A 12,070-nucleotide genomic window follows, 5' to 3' on the forward strand; every position below is an offset into this window, starting at 1 on the left:
AGCCTCAGCGTTGCCATGACCGCATCACCGTGCTTGCTTCCTCCCTGCTCTGCCACAGCTGCAATCTGGGGCAGCTGGGTTTCACGAGCTGCTGCAGAAAATAATGGGCCCCGAGCACCAGAGGGCCTCGCGGAGCCTCGGGGGTGGGGCTAGGAGTCACACTGTGCTGCTGCCGTGCTAGGACCCTGCTGGCCTCGGGAGCTCTCCTCTGCCTCTCCCAGGAAGCCTTGGGGGCGGACCTAGCTAGATGATGGTGCAGGGGGGTGCGGCAGGTGCAAAGGCCCTGGGACAGGGGAGAGCAGCAGGCAGAGGGGAGAGGTCGGCTTGCTGTAGGTCACATCACATCTATGAGTTGGGCTTCCTGAAGAGTCAGCTCTTTGCCCAGAGGACCTGGAGGTGGTGGATTCTGTGGGGAGGGGTGCAGTCACGTGCTGAGGGGGAAGAACCGGTCCAGGCACTCTGGCAGAACTGGACGCTCCTCCCGGGCTGCACGTCCTTGTCACCTTGTCTCCCCACCACCCCTCCGCCCCCAACCTCGCCAACATTCATACCTCCACCAAGCATTCTGTCCAGGCAGTGGCTCCTGGATCCACACGGCCCCCTGAAAGACTCCGTCCAGAACCTCAGGCCTGATTTCCAACCCCACATCCTAAAGGCCCCTAAACCAGAGCAGGTGTCTTGGCCTCGGCTGATACAGGCTTTTGGGGACATATCATTCTTCGCAGAAGGGCTGTTCTGTGAATCGCAGGATGTTCAGCAGCACCCTTGGTCAACAAAAAAACATCTCTAGGGACTTCCCTGGCAGTCCAGTGGTTAAGACTCTGCCTTGCAATGTGGGGAACTCAGGTTCGATCCCTGGTCAGGGAACTAAGATACCGCATGAGAGGAGCAACTGATCCTGCGTGCCAAAATTAGGACCTGATGTGGCCAAATAAATAAATATTAAAGAAAAAAAATCTCCAGATGTTTTCAAATGTCCCCTGGTGGTAGAATCGCCCTTGGCTGAGAAATGAGCCTTAGACTCTGTTAAGAAATTAAAAAACTGGCTGCTTTGCATATCCTTGGACAAAACTGTAATTCAAAAAGATTCATGCACCCCTATGTTCACCGCAGCACTATTCACAATAGCCAAGACATGGAAACAACCGACAAGTCCATCGACGGAAGAATGAATATAGAAGATATGGTACATATAAACCATGGAACACTACTCAGCCACGAAAACAAGTGACTTAATGTCACTTGCAGCAATGTGGACGCAACTAGAGATGATCATACTAAACGAAGTGAGCCAGAAAGAGAAAGACAAATACCACATGATATCACGTGGTATCTAAACGTGGTATTTATACGTGGAGTCTAAAATATGGCACCAATGAATCCATCTACAAAACAGAAACAGATTCACAGACACAGGGAACAGACTTATGCATGCCAAGGGGATGTGGGGTCGGGGAGGGAAGGACTGGGAGTTTGGAATTAGCAGATGCAAGCTATTATACATACAACAGATAAACAACAAGGTCCCACTGTTTAGCATGGACCATATTCAATAGCCTGTGATAAACCCTAACAGGAAAGAACATTAAGAACTAGGTCCGTGAGCCGCCACCACTGAGCCCACACTCCTAGAGCCTGCACTCGGAACGAAGAGTAGTTCCCACTCGCCACAACTAGAGAGCACGCAAATGCAGCAATGAAGACCCAGTGCAACCGAAAATAAACGTTTTAAAAAAGAAAAGGAGAGGGTAACATGTATGGAGAGAGTAACATGGAAACTTACGTTACCATATGTAAAATATAAAGCTGATGGAATTTGCTGCAGACTCAGGGAAATCAAACAGGGGCTGTGTATTAACCTAGAGGGGTGGGGTGGGGAGGGAGATGGGGGGGAGGTTCAAATGGGAGGGAATATATATATACCTATGGCTGATTCTTGTTGATGTCTGGCAGAGGACAACAAAATTCTGTAAGGTAATTATTCTTTAATTAAAAAAAAAAGTCTGTATGTGTACAGCTGAGTCACTTTGCTGCACCAGCAGAGCTTGGCACGACAGTGTAAATTAGCTACGAAAGACACTGGAAGTGTTAGTCACTCAGTCATGTCTGACTCCTTGTGACCCCATGGACTGTGGCCTGCCAGGCTCCTCTGTCCACGGGATTCTCCAGGCGAGGATACTAAAGTGGGTTGCCATTCCCCTCTCCAGGGCATCTTCTCCACCCAGGGTTTAAATCCAGGTCTCCTTCATTGCAGGCAGAATCTTTACACCATCTGAGCCACCACACAAACTTCAATTTAAAAGAATCGGCTGTCCTAGAGATCCCTGGGCCCTCAGGAAGGGCTCAGTGGAACTTTGTAAATTCTCATAGGTGGCTGTGACTTACTCTCCCTTAAACGGGTGAGGATCCCGTTGAACACTTCCCGACAGCTCACACCATGGGAGACTTCAGGCCCAGGCACCTGACCGTTGCCAGAGGGCGGCCACTGCCCCCTGCACCCGAGAGGAGTCGGTCAACAGTTACGAGCTGGGGTCAGAGGAATGATCAGCGTCTGGGTGGTGGACCGAGAGCCTTGAGTTTGACCTCCTGGCCTTTCCAAAAGACAGGTCACTTCCATGGGCCTCAGGGAACTGAGGTGTTGCTGGGCCTGGCCTTGGGAGCTGGCTGCGGCCAGCAGTGGCTGAATGACAGAGAAGCCAACTTCCAGAGGGAAACTCCCCAGTGATGCTGGGGACAGGGCCCTGAAGCTGCTCCATCCTGGATAACTACCAGGAAACAAATTGGCTGCCAGGCCCTGTGGTTACCTGATGCCTGGCCGCACCCACGCCCCAAAGAGTGAGCCAGATGTAGCTGATGGGCTGATGGATGGTGGATAGACACTTTCACTGCGCCTCCCCTCCCAACAGTCCACCAGCCCTGGTATAGAAAAGTGCCCAGAATGTTCGGAAAGGGCGGTGGCTGTGGCAGGGGTGTCCCGGGCCCGGAGCTATGCTTTGCCTTTTAATCAACTCTTTTTGCAAATTCCAAGGAGGCCTTTCTGGGTGCTTAAAATACACCCATAATTTCACTCTTCTCTTAGGCTCAATGTTCCCCAAAATATAACTTTCACTTTGGTCTAAAATAGCCTCAGATGAATGCAAGGCGTCAGGGCTCTGCACTCTTAGGCAGCAAGCCAGAGAGGCAGCCTTGCAGGTCTGCGAGGCATGGGAGGGGGGAGAGTGCCCATGGACCATGTCTTCCAAGTGGCTGTCCCCTAACACTTCCAGGGGCCCCCTGACAAAAAGTCATAGGCAATCACAGCTGTAGGGCACCTTGATCCTCTCCACACCCCCAAAGACAACCCCTCATCTTTCTGTACCCCCTCCTGCTCTGGTGTGGCCTCATTTCTCAGCTGGGCGTTCTGCTTCAGTTCCCTCCTTCCAACCAAGTGGTTCTTTTTTGTGGCTCCTGCCATTTCCCGCATCTTGTGACATCCTTGTGGAGAGCCGGGAGCACCCTCGCCTGCTGATATGTACTAAGCACCAGGGCTGGGAACACAGCCACCCCCAAGCCCGGGTGACGGGACGCTTGTCCCCAGGCTCATCTCTCTGGCTAAACTATCTGCGTGCCGTCAACTCCAGGGCCTCCTTCTGGGCACACATCCGGGACCCCGATGCTAGCTTCCTCCGGGGTGCTGTGGCCCTCAGTGTGTGGCCCTGGCCTGGCCCCACCAGCCTCAGTGAGTTCACGCTGGCTCTCCCAGCAGCTCGTGGAGGGCCCAGGGGCTGGCGGGGGGAAGGGCAGGGCTGGGAGGCCCTGGGGTCTTGCTTGCTGTTTTCATCCCACTGTGCCTGGCAGATGGTACTGCCCTGCAGGCAGAATGCAGGTGGACTCAGGGTCCAGGGTGTGGCTGGAAACCCTTCAAGGGCCCCTCCGTGAAATGCAAGATCGGGAGGGGGCCCCGCACGGCCCCCACCGCGCTCAGCCAGACCTCAAACACTCTGGCCGCACAAGTGAGCCCAGCTGCCTGTGGGACACAGCGCACTGGAGAAGGACAGTGAGAGCTGAAGGGTGAACTTACGAGATGAGCTTCTGGGACACCTACATGCAAGCCCTTCCTTTCTGACCCCTCAAAGATGGGTTTCAGACTCCTCTGTGGGTAGATGTACGTTAGTGGATATATGAATATATAGATGGCACAGACCAAGGCAGAAAGATTTCAGGTGGGTGATAGGGATCATCTGGAACCAGGGTGGGAACTTGGCTTCCTTATATCTGGGAAGGGAGAACAGAGCAGAAGTCAGATGCGTGCACAGAGAAAGTAACTGGAATATTCTAGAATGTTCCATGTGCACAAAGTGTGAGGGAGTCAGCAAACCGTTCTTATAAAGGGTCAGATGTGCAACAGTCATCATTAGGGGACCATAGGATGTCTCTGTCACAACTCTTTTGAGAGATGCCACGGGTGATACATACATGAGCAGGCATAGCTGTGTGCCAATAATACTTTATGTGTAGAAGCAGGCAGATTTAACCTGTGGGCTCTAGTCTGCCAAGCCCTGGTACACACAAAAAGAAATTATACCTCAGATAAGGAAAATGATACTAAAAAAGTGAAGCAACATATGAAAAATGCCAAGTACATGAGGTGAAACCAAAAGCTACAATAGAATACGTCACAATTCTGCCAAGGAGAGGGGCGGGGCGGCGGTGCAGATAACCTTGCGTGCTCTCCAGCAGTGAAAACCACCATGGCAGTCTTGGTTTGTTTCCTGTTGGGGAGTTGCTTAAAGAAGAGGTGAACCACAGTCAGCGCCTGGCGTGAGGTTCAGAAAGTTACTCCCAGGAGGACAGGGATAGTGGGGGTGGCAAAATTCCAGTCCAGAGAAACCAGCATGAAATGCACCAGAAATCTGCTAAAGTTCTTTCAAGACATTTGCCTGAAAGAAAGCCTGCAGGGAGCGTGACTTCTCAGCTCTGGGGGGGGGGGGGTCACCACATGGGTGACTGCATTTTTTTTTTTTTGCATTGATGAGCAGCTTTTCAAATAACGTTTGAAAACTTTGCCCTAAGCACAAACTTGGATGGAAAACCCAACCCTCGCATCTGAATGAGCTTTGCTATTGGTGAGGGAGATGGGAGGAGGGGCTTCCCTGGTGGTCCAGTGGTTAAGAATCAGCCTGCAAATCCAGGGGCAACAGGTTCGATCCCTGGTCTGGGAAGATCCCACATGCCTCGAAGCAACTAAGCTCGTGTGCCACAGCTACTGAGCCCGTGCCCTGCGACGAGGCCACTGCAATGAGCAGCCCGTGCACTGCAACTAGAGAGCAGCCCCGCCTGCCTCAGCTAGAGAAAGCGCGCGTGCAGCAATGAAGACCCAGTGTGGCCAAAAAAAAAAGAAACGAGGTTTCTGGTGACGGGTGGGCAGTTCTCCTGGTTGTGGCTGGCCACAAGGCGGGAAGCAGCGCCAGCCGCCTGTTCCCAGGAACGAAGCAGATCGCCAGCCGGAAACAGCATCCCCGCCCGCCAGCCGCCCCGTGCTGAGCTGATGAGATAGAACTGAACAGAATTGGGGTGATGTGTAACCACAATGGCACAATGTCACAGAGCCTCCCCAAATCTCAACCCATCTGGGCACTGGACATCTGTTAACACTGAAATCAATCTTTGCCTGCAGTTGGCCTAGAACTTCTCAAATGTGGTGATTCTGCCCCTCAGGGGACGCTTGGTGATGTATGGGGACGTTTATGATTGTTCTGACCTAGGGAGGGGGTGCCATTGGAATCTGGTGGGAGGCCAGGGATGCTGCTCAACAGCTGACACAGCATGGGATGGTCCCCATCCCCGATGTCAACGGTGCAGAAGTGCAGCCTAGGCCCCTCGGTGTTTCCATCTGTGAGGCGTGAGGCTGACCCTGCATGAGGCCTCCTTCACCCTCTCTCATTTTCCGTGGGACAGGCCCTGCTGCTGTCCCCCTAGACCCTGGGTTGTGGCTTCCGCTCCTGCCCTCCCTCAGCCCGCTCTGCCAACCCAGGGCCCCTCGGTGACTTCTTTCAACATCCTGGGGAGGCCACGCGGGGGGACAGAAGCCCCCAGACGTTCGATTGCTCGTTCCCAGGGGCCATCCTGCCCAGGCCTCCCTCGCAGGCTCTCGAGTGGCTCAGCCTGCTGGCCCCACGGCACCCCCTCCCAGGTTCCCTGCCTGTCTCCCGGTCACGTCCACCCTTCCAGGTGTCCACCCTGGCCGGGTCTCACTCTCCTTCTTCCCCCACGTAGACTGCTGACCCTGATGTTCACGTTGCTGACATTCTAGCCACTGAGCTTCAAGGCCAGCCTGGTACCAGCCAAGCCTTGACCACTGGCTGGGGTCAGGGGACATCTAGCTGGCACATCTCACCCTGGAGTGCCCCAGGTTGCTGCCCTAGACTCTCCCGATCCTAATTCCACCACCTCCCCATCCAGTTAGCTGCCTGCTGACACCTGACGTTCCCCATCAGATCGCGGAAACACCCCCAAATGCCTTTGTATTCACATACAGGAGACACAATCTAGCCTCTGGGTTCCTATGATCCTGGACACAGACAGACACACACCAGATAAAGGCTCCCAGCCCCGACACCCTTTTGCTTTGAATGTCCTGGCCCCTCTGTGGGTTTGGGAGGGGCGGTGCGCAGCACACAACACCAGTGATTTCCCTCCTTCTGTCCCGATCCTGAGTGTCCTCTATGCTGTGGCCCATGCCCCCAGAATAGTCCCCAGAGACCTGTCCGTGGCCACATGCCCCTTTCTCAACATTCAATCTTCCTGGCAAACTCACCTCCTCCCGTAGTTAACAAGCAAGACCAGGAGGTGGCCCAGCTTGCCGCAGGTCCCCACGTGACTGGACAACCTCTAAGGCTCGACAAGCGCTGGGGTCCAGGGGGCTCTGTGTTCCTGGCACATCCCTTGGATGAAGCCCGCCCCCCAGACCACAGTCCTCACTAGTATCCTGGGAGAAGCCACAGGCAGCACACGCAGCCATCTCCGACCCAGCCTCTTCCTCCCCTTGGACTGTCTACTTTGATCGGATGCCTCGGCTCAAGAACCCTGGCCTGCTTTCCGAGGCCCCTGGTGGCCTGCCCCACACATTCACTCCCCACTGCTCCCAAATGCCAGATGCCTTCTGGACACCAGGCTCTTAGCAGATGTGGCAGGCCCATGCAGATGGGTGACACAGATGGACAGTCCTAGGTGTGTCTGCAGGCACCCATCCGGCCCTCGGCATGCCCCCGAGGCCTGCATACCTGGAGCAGGCTGCTGGCCAGTGCTCTGCTCTTTTCCCAGGCTTGGTTCAGTCAACCCCGAGAGTCTCCAGTGGGATCACCTCCATGTCTGCCTCGTACCCTCGACCCTCCTGTTTTGGGTGGAGAGGGATGCTGGCCTGGCTGGGGCTGGGAGGGGGCCCAGAGTCCAGGAGAAAATTCAACTGCAGAGTTGGCCAGACAAAGGAGTGAAATGCTGAGAAAGCTGGTGAAAGATAAACAAAATGTGGTCTTCTCTGTAGAGGAAACTGTTACTCAGCCAGAGAAAGGAATGAAGCACTGACACACGCTACAGCATGGATGTGTGTGTATTTATCGCTCAACTGTGTCTGATTCTTTGTGACCCCATGGACTGCAGGCCACTACTCTGTCCATGGGATTCTCCAGGCAAGAGTACTGGAGGGCCCTCCTCCAGGGGCTCTTTCTGACCCAAGGATTGAACCTGCGTCTCTTGCATTGCAGGTGGATTCTTAACCATCGGAGCCTCCAGCGAAGCACAGATAAACCTGGGAAAAAACCAAGCTGAGTGCAAGGAATCAGACACAAAGATCACAACTTGTATGACCCCACGACACGTCTAGAACAGGCCAACTCGCAGAGCCAGAAAGCAGATCAGTGGTTGTCAGGGGCTGGAGGAGGGGGAATGGGGAGTGATTGCTGATGGGGTTTCCTTTGGGGTGACGGAAATGTTCTGGTACTAGACAGAGGTGAAGGTGGTATGACACTGGGAACATGCTAAAAAAAACAGTGAATTTTTTATTGGAAATGGGTGAATTATATCTTAACAAAGCTCTTAAACAGAAAAATCTAAGTGCAGAGGCATACCCCTGGCTCTGGAACCATCTCTCACTTCAGCTGAGTGGCTCTGCCCATGTGTCCCCAATGATGGGCAAGGACTGGCCCATCCTTGCCCTATGGGAGGGAAGGACATGGTTTGCGCAGGTATCCCTATGAGGAAAGGTCAAGGTGAATGATGGGGGACATGCTGATTCCGGATGACATGTCCAGGTAGCTGGCAGGTGCTGCCAGGGGACAGGCCAACAGTGGCTGATGGGGTGGGTGGGAGGGAGGCTGGAGGAGTCTGGAGTCAGGTGGTTTTGGGTCTGTGGGGCCCTCAGTGGGGGTTGGTGCTCAGGACCCAGGCTGGTACAGTCCCAGGACATGCCCTTTTAGGGTCCCCGGGGGTGGGGGGGTCAGGGGCAGCAGAAAGCTCCGACAGCCCCACTGTCCTGTCGCTGGCCTTCCCCCAACAGCTCGGGTGCAGTCTCCCAGCCTTCCCGCTCTGTGTGGGCCAGGCCACAGTGGCTGCATGGAGGCACTGAAAACCCAGCTTCTGGCCCTTTGGGAAGAGTCCAGCTGGCAAGGATCCTCGTTTCATTTCTGCTTTCAAAATTAAAACCCCATGCGCGTTGGCGAATATTAGTGGCGAGTGTTACAGTTCAGTAAGGACAAAGAGAATCCGAGCCTGAGCACCGCCCCCACCTGCAGCCCTGATGCCAAGGCAGAGGGGCACATCCTTGGCATGTGCGGCCAGACCCGTGGCCAGTGCCAGGGCTGCAACACAGAGTCGCCAGGTTCTCAGAGGGCACACGGTGTGGGTCACGGGCCCCTGACTGCACCGCCTGGCTAGCCTGCCTTCTGCACCTTCAGTATTTCTGAGCTGGAACAACGGCCCTGCGTGAATGCCGTGTTTCCGGGGGCGGTTCATGGGGCGGCTGCAGGGAAGCTGAGCGACGCCGTGTGAAATGGTGACAGTAACAGTTAACTGTGGCAGGCAGGCAGATCAGCTGATTGGAACCGGCTTTCCACAATGCCCCCTTCCTGTTTTCTGGTCAGAATTGCAAGTTTGCAGCCCGCGCCCGGGGGGGCGCCCAGCGACACCCAAACCTCAAAACAACTCAACTTCTCCTTTCAGGGAGCTGACAAAAAGTCCCAATCGGCTTTCTGTGGCCCCAGTCAAGCTGAGAGAGGAAATCTTTTTCACGAAGATGCAGAGGGGTACTCAGGCTCAGGCTGGGTGTTAAGCGTGATCCGGCTGTGGCTGCCTGCGGTGTGGCCTGGGGCACCCAGACTGTACTGGGTGGACTCGCATCCCTCGGAAAGATATGCCCAACTCCTTATCCCTGGAGCCTGGGAGTGGGACCTTCTTTGGAAATAGGGTCTCTGCAGATGGAATTAATGGGTTTCCCTGGTGGCCCAGTGGTAAAGAATCTACCTGCCAATGCAGGAGACACAGGTTCAATCCCTGGGTCAGGAAGATCGCCTGGAGAAGGGCATGGCAACCCACTCCAGTGTTCTTGCCTGGAGACTCCCATGGACAAAGGAGCCTCGAGGGCTACAGTCCGTGTGGACACAAGAGACGGACAAAAGACTGAGTGACTAAGCAGCAGGTGGAATGAAGGGAAGGATCTGGAGGTAAGACTGTCTGACACAGGGTGGGACCAGTGCCCTTATAAGAGAGAGGAGTGCTTGCTTCCGCATCACATACACTGCAATTGTGACGATGCAGAGGTCAGCATGGCTCTTGTGCAGGGATGACATGTAAATTCGCAAAGCATTCTGTACTTTTGGAAGCTGTGATACATATACAATGAAGTATCACTTGGCTATAAAAAGGAATGTATTTGAGTCAGTTCCAATGAGGTGGATGAACCTAGTGCCTATTAAACAGAGTGAAGTAAGTCAGAAAGAGAAACACAAATATCATGTATTAATGCATACATATGGAATCTAGAGAGAGAGTACTGATGATCGTACCTGCAGGGCAGCAAAGGAGACGCAGACACAGAGAACAGACCTGTGGACACAGCGGGGGAAGGAGAGGGTGGGACGACTTGAGAGAGCAGCACGGAAACACACACACTACCACCTGTAAAACAGGCAGCCAGCGGGAGCGTGCTGTACGGCTCGGGGAACCCAAACAGGGCTCTGTGACAACCTAGAGGGGTGGGAGGGGGAGGGAGCTTCAAGAGCGAGGGGACACATGCATATGGCCGATTCATGTTGATGGACGGCAGAAACCAACACAACACTGTAAAGTAATTACCCTCTAACTAAAATCCTTACACAGTTAAATTTTAAAAATTAAAATAAATAAAGAAAATTAATACTTATTTGTTAGCAAAAAGAGAGAGAGAAAGGAGATTCAAGATAGAGAGAGATGGGGAGAAGACCATATAGAAACAGAGGCGGAGCCTGGAGTGATGTGGCCACAAGCCAAGGAACACCAAAAAGGCAGCCACCACAAACCAGGAGAGAGGTGTGGGAAGGACTCTCCATGGGGGCCTTCAGGAGCGGCCAATCCTGTCCAAACTTCTAGCCCCAAGAAATGTGAAAGAATACATTCCTATTGTTTTAAGAGCCCTGGGATGGCAGCCCCAGGACATTTACACACCAGCACGCCTCTCTGGGGCTCTGTTTTCTTGTCTTTAAAATAAGCAGAGCTGCTGTGAGTCCTCAGAGATGTGATGATGACTGTGGCACCTGAAGCCTGACACCCCGTGGGCCTGACGGCTTGACAGCTAATTATACCTCTTATTAGCAACTCTCAGGCTTCCCTGGTGGCTCAGTGGTAGAGAATCTGCATGCCGAAGCAGGGAACATAGGTTCAACCCCTGATCTGGGAGGATTTCACATGCCTCGGAGCAACTAAACCCGTGTACCACAGCTACTGAAACTGCGCTCTAGAGCCTGGGACCGAAACTGCTGAGCCCGTGTGCCACAACTACTGAATTCCCTGCACGCTGGAGCCCAAGCTCCACAAGCAAAGAAGCCACTGCAGTGAGAAGCCTGCATGCCACAACTAGACTAGCCTCTGCTCGCCACATCTAGAGAAAAGCCTGAGCAACAACAAAGACCAGGCAGGGCCAAAAAGAAAGGAAAACTACATATCAAGTATTGCATTAGGAAAAAAAAAGTGACTCTCAAGTTAGCCCAGAATGATTGGGACTGACTGACGGACAATTCTAAGCCATCAACACTTGAAAGGAACAGTGCCTGGGTCTCCTGGGAGCACCAGCTGTGACTGAGGCAGCTATTCTCACCCAGAGGAGACTCGGCTCCCAGGAGACACTTGGTGATGTCTGGGGACATTTTGCGGTTGTTGCCACTGGGTGGATGGGGTGCTGTTGGCAACAGGCGGCTGGAGGTCAGGGGGGCAGCTCATCACCCTGCAATGCGCAGGATGGCCCCAGCCCGGAGTGGCCCAGCCCCAGATGTCAGCGGTGCTCTGGGGCACAGCCCAGCTCAAAACTAAAACCACCTTCTCCCTTCCCAAACGGTTGCCTCAGGAAGCACATTTAAGGCCATGACGTGCCTTTGGCTCAAGCCTGTTTTGGAAGCTGGCACGGGCTCCTCCCTCCAGCAGCTCCTGAAACCCCTGGAGAAATTTAGCCTCGCTGGCTCCACCCTTGAGGCTCGAGGGACGCAGCCGGGCGAGGTCAGAGGCATCTGACTCACCAGGTGCAGACACCCGCCGTGGAGGTGACTAACAGCCCTCAAAGAAAGGGCCAGAATCCTCCGGGGCAACAGCAGGGGAGGAGCGTGGAGGCCAGCAGAGGAAGGAGGGGTCCCCAGGATGGCCCCTGGGGAAGAAGGCATGAGACACAGTCAGCTGTCCCTTGGCAGGGCGTTGCTGCGGACTGACTTATGTGCCCCCACGGAAGGCTTGTATATATCATCCTGACACCAGAACCTGTGAACGTGGCCTTATATGGCAGTGGGTCTCTGCTGACGTCATTAGTTAGGATGAGGTCATCCTGGATTGGGGCCGGTCCTAAACCTGATGACTG

At 54.1% G+C, this 12,070-nt stretch overlaps 1 protein-coding gene and 1 non-coding gene across 13 annotated transcripts in view; one reads left to right on the plus strand and one right to left on the minus strand.

Moving 5' to 3' along the window:
- Positions 1–12,070, minus strand: part of MYO9B (myosin IXB) — a 108,937-nt gene that overhangs the window by 73,081 nt on the left and 23,786 nt on the right. The gene's annotated exons all lie outside the window — the stretch shown is intronic.
- LOC136156800 (U6 spliceosomal RNA) lies at positions 9,746–9,849 on the plus strand. Its single transcript, XR_010661266.1, has one exon. It is a non-coding gene; the product is annotated as a U6 spliceosomal RNA (small nuclear RNA).

Source organism: Muntiacus reevesi, chromosome 1, assembly GCF_963930625.1.
Source record: "Muntiacus reevesi chromosome 1, mMunRee1.1, whole genome shotgun sequence".
NCBI classification, from domain to species: domain Eukaryota; kingdom Metazoa; phylum Chordata; class Mammalia; order Artiodactyla; family Cervidae; genus Muntiacus; species Muntiacus reevesi.